The sequence below is a fragment of the Scyliorhinus canicula genome, chromosome 13, assembly GCF_902713615.1.
Source record: "Scyliorhinus canicula chromosome 13, sScyCan1.1, whole genome shotgun sequence".
Lineage (NCBI taxonomy): Eukaryota > Metazoa > Chordata > Chondrichthyes > Carcharhiniformes > Scyliorhinidae > Scyliorhinus > Scyliorhinus canicula.
Window position 1 is genome coordinate 18,344,657 of NC_052158.1, and position 14,589 is coordinate 18,359,245.

At 46.5% G+C, this 14,589-nt stretch overlaps 2 long non-coding RNA genes across 2 annotated transcripts; one reads left to right on the plus strand and one right to left on the minus strand.

The window, feature by feature from the left end:
• The first annotated feature begins 4,071 nt into the window (after positions 1–4,071).
• On the plus strand, positions 4,072–5,231 carry LOC119976615. Its single transcript, XR_005462951.1, has 2 exons — positions 4,072–4,126; positions 4,381–5,231. It is a non-coding gene; the product is annotated as an uncharacterized LOC119976615 (long non-coding RNA).
• A 1,251-nt stretch (positions 5,232–6,482) lies between these two features.
• Positions 6,483–10,902, minus strand: LOC119976351. The gene is made up of 2 exons (XR_005462912.1): positions 10,392–10,902; positions 6,483–7,205 (listed from the first exon to the last, which is right to left on the minus strand). It is a non-coding gene; the product is annotated as an uncharacterized LOC119976351 (long non-coding RNA).
• Positions 10,903–14,589: the final 3,687 nt, after the last annotated feature.

Here is a 14,589-nt window from a genome sequence, read left to right on the forward strand (position 1 = left end):
AGATTGACAGTCAGAAGTTATCGGCCTGCCCACCATCACAACACTAGGCCGAGATATCAGTCACAGAATCACACAGCGTAGAAGAGGCCCTTCAGCCCATCGAGTCTGCACCAACACGTGAAAAACACTTGGCCACCCAGCGAATCCCATTTGCAGCACTTGTTAGACGTGCCCAAGTGCTCACACAGATACTTTTTAAAGGAGTGAGGCACCCGCCTCTCCCACCCTCCCAGACAGTGCATTCCAGACCTCGCACCCTCTGGTAAAATTTTTTTCTCACATCCCCCCCCACCCCCGAACTTCCTGTCCCTCACCTTGAACTGTCTCCACTCGCGATTAACCCTTCAACTAAGGGGAACAGGAGGGCAGCACGTTGTTACAGTGGTTAGCACTGCTGCTTCATGGCGCCGAGGACCTGTGTGTTCGATCCCGGCCTCGGGTCACTGTCCATGCGAGTTTGCACATCTACCATGTCTGCGTGGGTCTCCCCCCACAACCCAAATTACGTAGGGTAAGTGGATTGGCCATATCTTTTTATTAAAACAGTAACCATCACAATTGTACACCCAAATCGTACAAACCACTAATTTTCCATTGGAGAAACAAGGTACCATTGCCTCTGTACCAACAGAAGGCATCGGGGCAGCAAGATAGCATGGAGGTTAGCATAAATGCTTCACGGTCCAGGGTCCCAGGGTCGATTCCCGGCTGGGTCACGGTCTGTGGAGTCTGCACGTCCTCCCCGTGTGTGCGTGGTTTCCGTCCGGCGTGCTCCGGTTTCCTCGACAAAGGCCAAAGGATGTGCGGATTAGGCCCATGCTATATTGCCCCGTAGGTGTCCTAAAAAGTAAGGTTGGTGGGGGGGGGGGTTTGTTGGGTTGACGGGTGTTTGTATGTGAGGGGGGATACATGGGTTAGAGTAGGGTGGATCATTGCTCGGCACAACATCGAGGGCCGAAGGGGCCTGGTTCTGTGCTGTACTGTTCTATGTTTAAGGGAAAGGGAAGGGAGGGTGGAGGGGAGGGAGGGGAGTCGGGGGTTTGTGAGAAGGGGGGGGGGAGGGGGGGGGGGGGGGGGGGGGGGGGGGGTGAAGGTGTGAAGGGGTGATACACTGCCTGGAACTATATGAGGCTAGAATAACAAAATAAACCTTCAATTAAGATGTGCCAGATTCTGGGAGTCCCCCAGATGGGGTGAGGGGTGACACAGTGTCAGACACGAGTGGGCCTTGCACCCCATGGAGTCTGCACGTTCTCCCCGTGTCTGCGTGGGTTTCCTCCGGGTGCTCCGGTTTCCTCCCACAAGTCCCGAAAGACGTGTTGTTAGGTGAATTGGACAATCTGAATTCTCCCTCCGTGTACCTGAACAGGCGCCGGAATGTGGCGACTCTGGGCTTTTTACAGTAACTTCATTGCAGTATTAATGTAAGCCGGCTTGCGACAATAATAAAGATTATTATAAATTTTTTAAAGAATGAGATCATAAATTAGTCTCAGTGATGGTGACCCTGAAACTATCGTTGATTATCATTAAAACCCACCTGATTTACTAATGCCTTCAGGGAATGAAATTTGCCATCCTTACCTAGTCTGGCCTACTTGTGACTCTTAACTGTGCCTTGAACTAGTTCAAGGGGAATTATCATAGGCCATCAAACGCAGCTGTGCGTGGACCCCCTTGGTATGCAAACACCAAGTGTCACGACATACTGAGGTTCTACCTGTCCCCGGAGTCACGAAGGATGGGCCTGGCCTCATTGCCTCGGAACGCTCCAAGTAGTTGGACCGTGCCGTACCACCTGTCCCTCATGGAAAAATGTTTGAAGGAAAACACCTTTGACCACAAGGCAATGAAGCAGTGGTCAGCACGTAATGTCCTCGAGGCCCTCAGGGAAAAGGAGACTGTGGAGGACGTTGGATAGTTCCCTGAGCAAACTGTCAGAGTCATCTGGCAGAACGCCTCATCACCAGAACTTACAAACAAGCACCAAGACCTAGCTTGGCTGGTGGTGAGAAGGGCCCTCCCCGTCAGATTCTTCATGTACACCCGAAGGCTCAGCACCATTGCACGCTGCCCTCGGAGTGGCTGTGGGGGGAATGAGACGGTCACCCACCTCCTTGTGGAATGTGCCTTTGCAAAGAAGGTCTGGAGAGAGATGCAGTGGTATTTGTCCAGGTTCACCCCGAGCAGCTCTGTGACACAGGACTCTGTGCTCTACGGACTGTTTCCAGGGACACACACCGAGACAAACATCAACTGCTGCTGGAAGGTCATCAACTCGGTGAAAGACACTCTTTGGTCTGCCCGAAACTTGCTGATCTTCCAGAGCAAAGAATTGTCCTCGACTGAGTGTTGCAGACTGGCACATTCCAAAGTCCAGGACTACGTGCTGAGGGACGCACTCAAGCTTGGGGCAGCTGCCGCCAAGGCGCAATGGGGAAAGGCCACTGTGTAAAATCTTCCAACGCATGTACCGAGGGGCTGGTAACAGTGTAAAACCCCTCGGTCTGGGTCATTAACACTCCAATGTATAAAAGAAACAAGGCAATGTAAATATTTAAGAACGAACTGTAACGTAAAGAGGGATATGTGTGACTGTCATCCCAATTGAATGGAAGAATGTGAAGGGCATGTGTAACTTTGATGGAAATGTACAGTCAAGAGAATTTGAAATGTTCTGTCATGTTTATTATAGATTTTATGAATAAAGTATATTTTTTGAAAAAAAAAGTCAAACGCTGGCATTACCAGTGATGCCTCCAAACCATCAAAGACTCAGGGTAAAACGCAACAACAAGATAAGGCACAAAACGGGATATTAGGTTACAGGACCAAATATTTGTTCCATGAGGTAGGTTTTAAGAAGAGTGTTAAAGGAAGAAAAACGAGGCTAAGAGTAGGGCAGGAATTCCAGAGCTCGGGGCCGAGGCAACTGAAAATACGGGGCAAGGTTCTCTGAACCCCCAGTCGCGTGTTTCTGAGCCGCACGCCATTCACTGGCAGTAGGATTCTATCTTCCCGCCGCTGGTCAATGGGATTCCGCAGTGAAACCACTCCGTGCCGCTGGGAAGCCCGCTGGCAGGGATCCACCGCTGGTGGGAAACATCAATCCCAACGACCAGAGAATTCCGGCCATGATCACTAATGCTGGAGATTACCGAAATTGGGAAGGCCAAGGGTATGGAGGGATTTTAAAATAAGGAATTTATTTTTGGAAATATTTTTATTGAAATGTGAACAATCATAGAACATAGAACAGTACAGCACAGAACAGGCCCTTCGGCCCTCGATGTTGTGCCGAGCAATGATCACCCTACTCAAATCCACGTATCCACCCTTTACCCGTAACCCAACAACTCCCCCCCTTAACCTTGCTATTAGGACACTATGGGCAATTTAGCATGGCCAATCCACCTAACCCGCACATCTTTGGACTGTGGGAGGAAACCGGAGCACCCGGAGGAAACCCACGCACACACGGGGAGGACGTGCAGACTCCACACAGACAGTGACCCAGCCGGGAATCGAACCTGGGACCCTGGAGCTGTGAAGCATTTATACTAACTACCATGCTACCATGCTGCCCAAAAATCCTTAGACAATTTTGAAATCTGATGCGACCATCAATTCACACGAGACGATTAGTAGAAGTGAACAATGGTTTTAATAAGCTAGATCTGTGCTTGCCTGCGACTGCACTGTACTGAGTGCCGCCTCCAGGCTACAGGTTTATATACCACCCCCGAGGGGGCGGAGCCACAGGCAGAGCCCACAGGGGCATCAACATAATCCAATACAATACAGTGGTGAATTGTCGTAGCAATACGTTCACCACAAAGTCAAGGTGTTACTTACCTGGGAACCACTGGTGGGTGGTGATTGGAATTGGGGTTTTGGATTGGGCTCGGTATTCCTAGGTAGCCCCCTTCCTCACCCATTCCCTCTTACATCTATTGGAAACTTCTGATTAGAAGGATGTACTTTGTGAACCCCAGCCTATCTGGTCATCATATTTCTCAGGGACATGAAGACAGTTCAAAGATTTCACTAATAATGTTTCTTATTGATGTTTGAAGGAGGGAAGTCTACTGCAAGCAGTACCTGGAGGAGACGGGACATCTCAGAGGTACGAATTGATAACTGATCAGTTATTCTATGTTTTTGTAGGTTTGTAAATGGTGGGGTTTGGTGGCGTTGTAGGTTTGGATGGTGGGGATCGGGATGGGGGGAGAATGTGGTGGATGGCCCAGTTTTGAATTGCCCAAGGGGGTTCCACTGACCCCCCCCCCCCCCCCCCCCCCCCCCACGGGCAGGCAAACTATGCAGAATTTCCAGGCCTGTGTTTCTAACTGTCTGCTGAACTTTTTTTTTTCTCTGCAGAGCCTCTGCTAACGAGGAGGAATCAAGTTGAACCGAGCAATACCCTCACCGTCAAGGAAGCATCTGAAAACCAGGCATGCTATCCTTGGGAAGAAGCAATCAGAAAGGGAGGATTCTGAAATCTGGGACCGTTAATGGTGAGATGGAAGCATCCCAAATTGAAGAACGCTACATTGGGAATGCACTATCAGGACGGAACAATCCCAGATGTAGGAACACTATTCTCAGGAAGGAACCATGCTTTTGCCCCTCTGTCCAGTTTATGCTTCATTTTATACCAAGTTCAGCCTCCATTCACTGGCAACATGTTTCCTCCTGCTCTGCACTATCAGCATCTGGTGCTTCCGAAAGGTTTCGACTGTTGACTGTGCGGAGATTTTGTCAGACAAATCCTCCACTGGCCTTGGTGCTGTTTTATTGGGCCACACCGCTAGCCAATGGATTCTCTTCAGCTGAACTCTTCATACAGGCTGCAGTTCGAACAATTAGGTTCCCCAATCACCTACGAACCATCAGCCTCATACCACCCCCACTGACCATAACACAGTGACAGCGCTGAAGAGGAGGTAGCACTGCATAGTTAAAAAAATTAACATGAAAATAGCCAAACTTTTAGTTTCATATTGTTGTTGGAAAGTAGGCGGCACACTTGGGGGAAGATGGGGTAAAAGGATTAACAGAATGGACATGCCAATCTGTGAGGCGCATGATGATGTAGGAGTGATGTCAAGAAGTCATGTGCTTGGTGCTGTAGGCAGCAGACGGGTCACTCTGAGGGACAAGTGCCTTCCCTCTGACCCATTATAAACGCTGTAAAGTCATGAAAATAAACCAGTTTTTAAGCAAGCACACCCACGGCTTTTCCTTGTTTGATTGCTGGTTGAGAAAATTCAGCAACATTAAGTGTGACAGTTGTCTCAAAGGCAAATCAGTCAGGTACGTTACCACACATCCAGAAGAAGTCACTTCGCTCACTTGGGAACTTTCACTGGATGCAAGACAGGTGCATGTCCAAAGCTGTTCGAGACCAGTCAGATTTGCAAACGGGATGGACAACTCTTGGTGGGGGGGAGGAATAATTCAGGAATACCTTGGCATATGGGGCACAGTACAAGCAGGCAGGGAGTGCAGGCCGACCTGTGGTTGGGGGGGGGGGGGGAATAATTCAGGAATACCTTGGCATATGGGGCACAGTACAAGCAAGCAGGGAGTGCAGGCCAACCTGTGGTGGTGGGGGGGTTTGCTACTGAATCTTTCAGTTCGGGCAGCCAGGGGCGAAATCATGTAGATGTGTATTGCACACAGACAAAATTTAAAGGACTGAATGATAGGAATAACAGGGCATTATCCGAGCTTATCCTGATCTATACTTCACTGTGCGTGGCTGGCACAGTCATTGTATTTCACCCGCGCTAATTTCCTTTATTGTACAGAGAGGTTTATTTGTCCTTTGTTTAACTGACTCTAGGTACATTTCGCTGCCCTCCGGATTGGAATATTGTTCCTCCCACTTTCCTGTTGTTCTCCCCCCCCCCCCCCACCCCCCCCCCCCCCCCCCCCCCCCCCGCCTCTCCCTGTCCAGAACCCAGCAAGTTTGGGTCAAGCCCAAAACATGTGGGTGTGGTTGGCCGGGCCCCTCTGGCACCGCTCACATTTATCCTCCACCTCCGGGAAGAACCTGCTCATTGGGGTTCTGGTCAGGTGCGCTCTGTGCACCACTTTGAGCTGCATTAGGCTTAGCCTTGCACAGGAGGAGGTGGAGTTCACCCTGCTCAGTGCTTCGCTCCAGTGTCCCCATCCTATCTCTGTCCCCTGTTCGTCCTCCCATTTTTGTCTCATCCCGTCCAGTGGTGTTCGGGCTCTGTCCAGTAGCTGTCCGTATATTTTCCCACTTAGCCACCCCTTCTCGCTGCTTGTGTCTATCAGGTCCTCTAGTAGTGTCCTTTCTGGGGCCCCGGGGTACCCTACTGTCTCTTTGCGGAGGAAGTGTTTTATTTGGAGTGTTTTAAATGGATGCCTCCTCCATTTGTACCCAATCTGAGTCGGGTTCTTGTACTGTTAGGCTAAATCTCAGTTCAATGAGTGAGTCGACACAGTAAGGCTTCAATCAAATAGTTTTTTACTCTAGGATTGTAACACGTACAGCCATCTGAGTTATGGCTGGAGAAGGCGCATTCTGCCGAGCCTCAAGTTACACACACTGATAAAGGTTGTTCCGCGCGCAATGGCCTTGGGCGGGTTACATAGCTGCCCACTAACAGTACTGTTGCTAACATAAATGTTATCTAAACCGCCACCCCCATCGCCCTCCTTAGTCAGAGCTAGAAGCAGCTGCAGAAATATACCTTACAATCCCTCCTTTGTCCTCTTATGAGGACAACAATTACTTCCCGCGCCCCCTATGTTTTGAAACGCGCGCAAAAATAAAAAACCCTTTTTGCCAAGCGTTCTATACCGCCTGGTTGGGTCCTGAGGTCTCAGGAAGGTGAGGACCCCCCAATCCTCTTGGCTCGACCCGCCGGAGTCTCAAGTCCTTCCCAGGGGCGGTGTACATTATATACAATTTTTGCCTTGCCCCTTATAACCCGCGCGTTTTTCTTTCGTTCCCTTCCCCCCCAGTTTCACATTTCAGCTTCTAAGTACTCTTCTTGGTCAAAAATATCTTCATGTCCTGGTATTTAGGAGGTAGTTCCTCCCGGTTGGCGAATGCCCTCAGCCCACGGGATTTTTTCCGGGTTTTCTGATACACACCAGGTCCCCTTGTTTTATCGGACTCTCCTGTCCTTCTTCTCTGTCACCGGCCGCGTTGTTCACCTGTTGCGAAACTAAAGTGACCATGTTACCGAGCATTTTGATATATTGACTCACTTCAATTTCCCTATCTTCCCATGTTTGCACCCACTCCGGGTTGGTCTTGGGTCCTGGGTCGTTAAGAGGGTGAAAATTCAAAACTTAAGATTTGTAAGTTCCAATTAAAAAGCATCTTCAGCTGTGTGGACTGTTCATTACTTTATCAGAATTTAAAAGGCCAGAACTCGCAGGCAAACCAGCAACTCGCAGGCAAACCAGCATGGGAGTGTTAAGACATCTTCTGGATTACACACAAAAGCTTGTTGAAAGGGTTGACTGTCTTGCAGAGACAAAAAGGGGCGTATAGTGGGTGCATAAATTGGAATGATGCCATTCGCATCTCTAAACTTGTTTTTAAATTTTTCACTCAAATGGCTGGGAGTAAAGGTTGGAGTGCTGCCAAATTCCCGTTATCAAGTTTTTCAGGGAACACAATATGTTATTGAAACTCATGGACATATTTCATTTACCCATCTGTTATTTATAAGTCATTCTGCAATCTCATAATTAAAACATCTGCTTTGTGAGACAGTTTAGTTTCACCCTACTGATGATTTTTTGTGTCAGAGAAGTTTTAACCCTGAACTAATGAAACACCGGCTTGATCATATTTGTCATATGTATTTCAACTATCCTAACCTCCACTGAACACCATAAAACTAATATTTTCTTATTTTTACATACGTGATTTTGCACCCTGATTAAAATTATAGCCTTTGAAAAGAAAAAAAAATTGTTAACTGTACTCAAACTATAATCTTTAAAGACAATGCGTAGACAATTTGAAGCTTTCAAATAATCACAGCTCGTAACAAGTCAAGGTCTGAAGTCAAAGTCTGAATACAAAGACTGTGAATAGTTCAGAACAAAGTTTAGATGCCTAAAACTCTCTCTCTCTCTTTCTCTGTGTCTGTCTCTGGAACTCTTGTCGCTCTTTCTCTTTACCTTTATCTAACTACCCCTGCCCTTCTCTGTCTCTCCCTGACTCGCTCTTTTTCGCTCTCTCAACTTTCGCTGTCTCTATCAGTCTCTCTCTCTCTACGTAACTCTCTCTACGTAACTCTGTCTCTCTCTTTCTCTAAAATGGAACAAAATTAAAATACTGAACAAAATTTTTCATTCTCCTTCAAAAACTTTATCTGTGTCATTCCATTTAAGTCAATTTCTACTGATTAATTTTAGAGGCATTAGCTTTTCTTAGAGATGTATATTTCTTTGTGCAGATGACCTGCTTGCTGAAATGGTTAAATTTTTGTACAGAATCAAAAGTGGTGGAGAACTTGGCATGATGCCATCTCCATCCGTTATGTGACCTTATACATTACCCATCCTTTCTTTCAGTTTTCAATGTTCGTTGTTTAACTGGTTTTTGGAAAGAGACATTACTGGATGTTTATTTTTCTTTTATTTCAAGTGAGTTGAATTACTGCTGAATTTATCTGGACGGCTTGAAACGATCTGAAGTTATTCTCGACATGTATCCATTCTTAAGTTTCTAACCGTAACCTTGTATTGATTTTCCTCCCCATTTTTTTGTTTTGGGCGGGGGGTTAGTCATCCTCAGACATTCCTGAACAAAACTAATTGAGTGCTTTAGCCCCTTTCTGATCTTTTGGACTTCACTTAATTAGATTTTTTTTTCTCTCCTTGAGACATTCTGGGACAGTCGTTAGCCGTAATTGTTGGCAGTTTTGTGAGGTCTTTATGCTAGTTTGCAGAACCTACTGCAGTATCTTTACTCGTTTTATTGACATGCTTAAAGGAGTTAGAGCTCAATTCCTTTAAACCAGCCTGTCTTCCAAATGGTATGAAGGTTTAATTTATCATTTGTGCTTAGAACTTTATTTGTCTTATCTTTACTTCTGTGTATCTCACCATTTTTCTCTGTTCCACAGAAATCACACCCATCTTTTATCATTGTTTTTTTTTTACCAGAGTAGTTTGCTCTTCAAAAACCCAAATGTTTTAAACTGACTTTTTTTACTCATTTGGCCTTGATACTAGATTTATTGGATGTTACCTCACCGTCTGTCCGCCTTGCCAAGTGATTCTAATTTTAGGCGGTCAAAGGTTTGACTACTCGCCTTGTCCACCGGCTCGAGCGGCATCCAGCTCAGCAAATCCTTCCAGACTTACACTAAATGTTAGGGGTGAAAATATTCACACAAAGGCCTGAATATAGCTTAAACTCACATGGATTAATATACAGATTCAAGGCGGATAGCCTAATGACTTGGTTATTTTCCAATATGTGCCGTCCTTTTTTTTTTAAGACGTTGGCTGTTTTAACTATTTCTTTCTCTGTCAATTTTATACCCAATTTTAATGCATTAGTTTTCCCCCAGTGGCCATTTTTCTTCTAAATTTTTATGCTCTTTTCGCGCGCTAATGTTACCGGACATTTATATTTCAAGTCTCTTATGAACCGGTGATAATAGATCCAAAACTGTTTTGTTTTCAAATGCGGACATTTATATTTCAAGTCTCTTATGAACCGGTGATAATAGATCCAAAACTGTTTTGTTTTCAATGCCCGACCTTCACGTGACAGATCTCTCAGGCAACAAAACAATTATCCGATTCTAAAACTCTACTTCCTTCTCACTCTACTTCTGAGATCTGACAGTTTTTTAAGTAAAGACTTTGAGTAAATATTATCACTAATATTTGGTCGAAGGTAATAATTCTATTTCCTTCTCACTCTACTTCTGATATCTGACAGTTTTTTAAGTAAAGACTTTGAGTAAATATTATCACTAATATTTGGTCGAAGGTAATGTCCTCTTGTCACAAGGCAACAAAACAATTTTCCGATTCTAAAACTCTACTTCCTTCTCACTCTACTTCTGAGATCTGACAGTTTTTTAAGTAAAGACTTTGAGTAAATATTATCACTAATATTTGGTCGAAGGTAATAATTCTATTTCCTTCTCACTCTACTTCTGATATCTGACAGTTTTTTAAGTAAAGACTTTGAGTAAATATTATCACTAATATTTGGTCGAAGGTAATAACATGTCCTCTACTTCCTTCTCACTCTACTTCTGAGATCTGACAGTTTTTTAAGTAAAGACTTTGAGTAAATATTATCACTAATATTTGGTCGAAGGAAATCATTAATCTTACACCTTAAGGACTTTTAAGTTCAACTTAACACTTACGTGTCACAATCCCAAGGCGTTTGACGTCCGGCTATGGTCGTCTTCTAATTTTGTCTCCTTTTTCAATCACTGAGACAATTATTACACAATTTAAAATTTCAATTTTGGAGTTTTGATTTAACAGGTTTGACTCCGTACCTTCTTTTTAGCCGGCTTTTAATTGTCTCTGCGATCTTAAACGGAGTTGTGTTCGACTCCCCCCCAACGTCGGGGTCACCAATTTGTTAGGCTAAATCTCAGTTCAATGAGTGAGTCGACACAGTAAGGCTTCAATCAAATTGTTTTTTACTCTAGGATTGTAACACGTACAGCCATCTGAGTTATGGCTGGAGAAGGCGCATTCTGCCGAGTCTCAAGTTACACACACTGATAAAGGTTGTTCCGCGCGCAATGGCCTTGGGCGGGTTACATAGCTGCCCACTAACAGTACTGTTGCTAACATAAATGTTATCTAAACCGCCACCCCCATCGCCCTCCTTAGTCAGAGCTAGAAGCAGCTGCAGAAATATACCTTACAGTACCCATCCCCTCCCTCTTTCTGCCGTTGCTGCCCTGTGGTCGTATTGTAGGTTTGGTAAGGTTAAGCCCCCTTTGATTTTCCTTCTTTGCAGTGTCAGTTTGGGAATTCTCAGGTCCTTACCTCCCCCACAAACACCGTGATTAGACTTTCTACATTTTGGAAAAAGGCCTTGGGGATGAAGATCGGAATGGATCTACACAGGAAGAGGAACCTTGACAGTACGTTCATCTTGATCGTCTGCACTCTCCCAGCCAGGGAGAGTGGCAGTGAGTCCCACCTTTGAAGGTCTTTTCTTACTTCCTTCACCAGGCTGGTCAGGTTCCACTTGTGGATCAGTGTCCAGTCTCTGGCTATCTGGATCCCCAGGCAACGGAATCTTTTCTGGGCCGTTTTGAACGGGAGCCCCTTCAGCTCTGTCCCTCCCCCGTTTGGGTTCACTGGGAATGCCTCGCTTTTGCCCAGGTTAAGTTTGTAGCCCAAGAAGGTTCCAAATCTTTCAGTATTTGCAGTATTGCCTTCAGTCCCTCCTGTGGCTTCGAGACATAGAGGAGCAGGTCATCTGCATAGAGTGAGACTCTGTTCTCTGTCTCCTCTCCGGATTCCCTTCCAGCTTTTTGCGTCCTGCGGGGCTACCGCCAGGGGTTCAATCACTAGCGCGAAGCAGCCCTGCCTTGTTCCTCTCTGTAGCTGGAAGTATTCCGAGCTGATGGTGTTAGTTCGGACGCTCCTAGCCCAAACCGTTCTAGTACCTCGAGGAGGTAGTTCCATTCAACTCTGTCTTTTCCGTCCAGGGAGACGATCATCTCTGGTGTTCCCTCCCCAGAGGGGGTCATTATTACGTTCAGCAGCCGCCTGATGTTCGTTGTTGCTGACCCTTGACAAAGCCCGTTTGGTCCTCTGCGACCACCTTGGTACACAGCCCTCCAGCCGATTGGCCAGGACCTTTACGAGTATTTTCGCATCCATGTTCAGCAATGAAATGGGTCTGTATGATCCACATTCCGTCAGGTCTTTCCCTTTTTTGGGTATCAGTGAGATTGTGGCCTGCGCTAGCATGGGGGGCAGGGTGCCCCTTGCCAGTCAGTCCATGAACATGTCCCTTAGGTGTGGGGCCAGGACTGGTGCAAACGTTTTGTCGAAGTCTGCCTGGAACCCCTCGGGTCCCGGTGCCTTCCCCGCCTACATGGAGCTGATGCTCTCCATGATTTCTCCCAGGTCTATTGGTGCTTCCAGCTCCCCCGTCTGTCTTCCCCCACAACTGGTAGTTCCAGTCTATCTAGGAACTGTTTCATCCCCACGCCCCCATTGGGGTCTCGAAGGCGTACAGTCCCCGGTAGAAGGTCTCGAATGCCCGATTGACCTCCTTTGGCTCTGTTACCAGTCTGCCTCTGCTCTCCTTAACCTGCGCTATTTCCCTTGTGGCTGCCTGCTTTCTCAGCTGGTGAACCAATAGGTGGCCAGCCTTGTCTCCGTGTTCTGGTACAGTCATTATGACTGGTTTTCAGTTTTGAAAACCAGAGCAAGAACCTTCTGGAAGCCTCTGCTGGCGGAATCTTCCAGTCCGGCCACTTCCTCTTTTTCTCAGCAGAAAGCACCTTACTGTTTTTGATGTGGCAAGGAATGTCAGTCACAGCAAGATGTCCATAAACATTGTGACATTGTGGTTAGTGTTGGGACAGCACGGTGGTGCAGTGGTTAGAACTGCTGCCTCACGGCACCGAGGAACTGAGTCATTGTCCGTGTGGAGTCTGCATATTCTCCCCGTGTCTGCATGGGTCTCACCCCACAACCCAAAGATAGAATAGTGCAGGCCCTTCAGCCCACGATGTTGTGCCGATCATTTATCCTAATCTAAGATCAACCGAACCTACACCCCTTCAATTTACTGCTGTCCACGTGCCTGTGCAAGAGTCGCTTAAATATCCCTAATGACTCTGACTCCACTACCTCTGCTGGCAGTGCATTCCACACACCCACCACTCTCTGTGTAACGAACCTACCTCTGACATCTCCCCTATACCTTCCTCCTATCACCTTAAAATTATGTACCCTCGTGACAGACATTTCCACCCTGGGGAAAAGTCTCTGGCTATCCACTCTATCCATGCCTCTCATCACCTTGTACACATCTATCAAGTCACCTCTCTGCCTTCTTCACTCCAGTGAGAAAAGCCCTAGCTCCCTTAACCTTTCTTCAGCAGCCTTTGGGGCAGCAGGGTAGCATGGTGGTTAGCATAAATGCTTCACAGCTCCAGGGTCCCAGGTTCGATTCCCGGCTGGGTCACTGTCTGTGTGGAGTCTGCACGTCCTCCCCCTGTGTGCGTGGGTTTTCTCTGGGTGCTCCGGTTTCCTCCCACAGTACAAAGATGTGCGGGTTAGGTGGATTGGCCATGCTAAATTGCCCGTAGTGTCCTAATAAAAGTAAGGTTAAGGGGGGGTTGTTGGGTTACGGGTATAGGGTGGATACGTGGGTTTGAGTAGGGTGATAATGGCTCGGCACAACATTGAGGGCCGAAGGGCCTGTTCTGTGCTGTACTGTTCTATGTTCTATGTTCATAAGACATGCCCTCCAATCCAGGCAGCATCCTGGTAAATCTCCTCTGTACCCTCTCCAAACCATCCACATCCTTCCTATAATGAGGCGACCAGAACTGGACACAATTTTCCAAGTGTCGTCTAACTAGAGTTTTATAAAGCTGCAGCAAAACCTCACCACTCTTAAACTCAATCCCCCTGTTAATGAAAGCCAACACACCATATGCCTTCTTAACAACCCTATCAACCTGGGTGGCAACTTTGAGGGATCTATATACGTGGACCTCAAGATCCCTTTGTTCCTCCACACTTCCAAGAATCCTGCCTTTAACCCTGTATTCAGCATTCAAATTCGACCTTCCAAAATGAATCACTTCACATTTATCAAGGTTGAACTCCATCTGCCACTTCTCAGCACAGCTCTGCATCCTGTCAATGTCCTGTTATAACCTGCAACAACCCTCAACACTATCTACAACTCCACCAACCTTCATGTCATCGGCAAGTATACTAACCCACCCTTCCACTTCCTCATTTATAAAAACCACAAAGAGCAGAGGTCCCAGAACAGATCCTTGCGGGACACCACTGGTCACCGACCTCCAGGCGGAATACTTTCCATCCAATACCACTCGCTGTCTTCTTTCAGCCAGCCAATTCTGTATCCAGACAGCCAAATTTCCCTGTGTCCCATGCCCCCTAACTTTCTAAATGAGCTGACCATGGGTAACCTTATCAAATGCCTTACTGAAATCCATATACACCACATCCACTGCCCGACCTTCATCAATGTGTCTCGTCACATCCTCAGAATTCATTGAGGCTGGTAAGGCCATGACCTGCGCCTCACAAAGCCATGCTGACTATCTTTAATCAAACTATGTTTTTTTAAATAATCATAAATCCTATCGCTCAGAAAGATGTGCAGGATAGGTGGATTGACAACACTAAATTGCCTCTTAATAAAAAAAAACATTTCACAGAAAGGTACGTGAGGTCCATTCAAGCATGACAGAAAATGAAATTAACCAATCAAGACATCTGGCTGTCTGGAAGCTGTCAATCTATTAAAAGCAATTTCTCACTGATGTGCATGAAAGCCTAGCACATCAAAGCTGAGGGCATTTAAACCCCAATGATGTG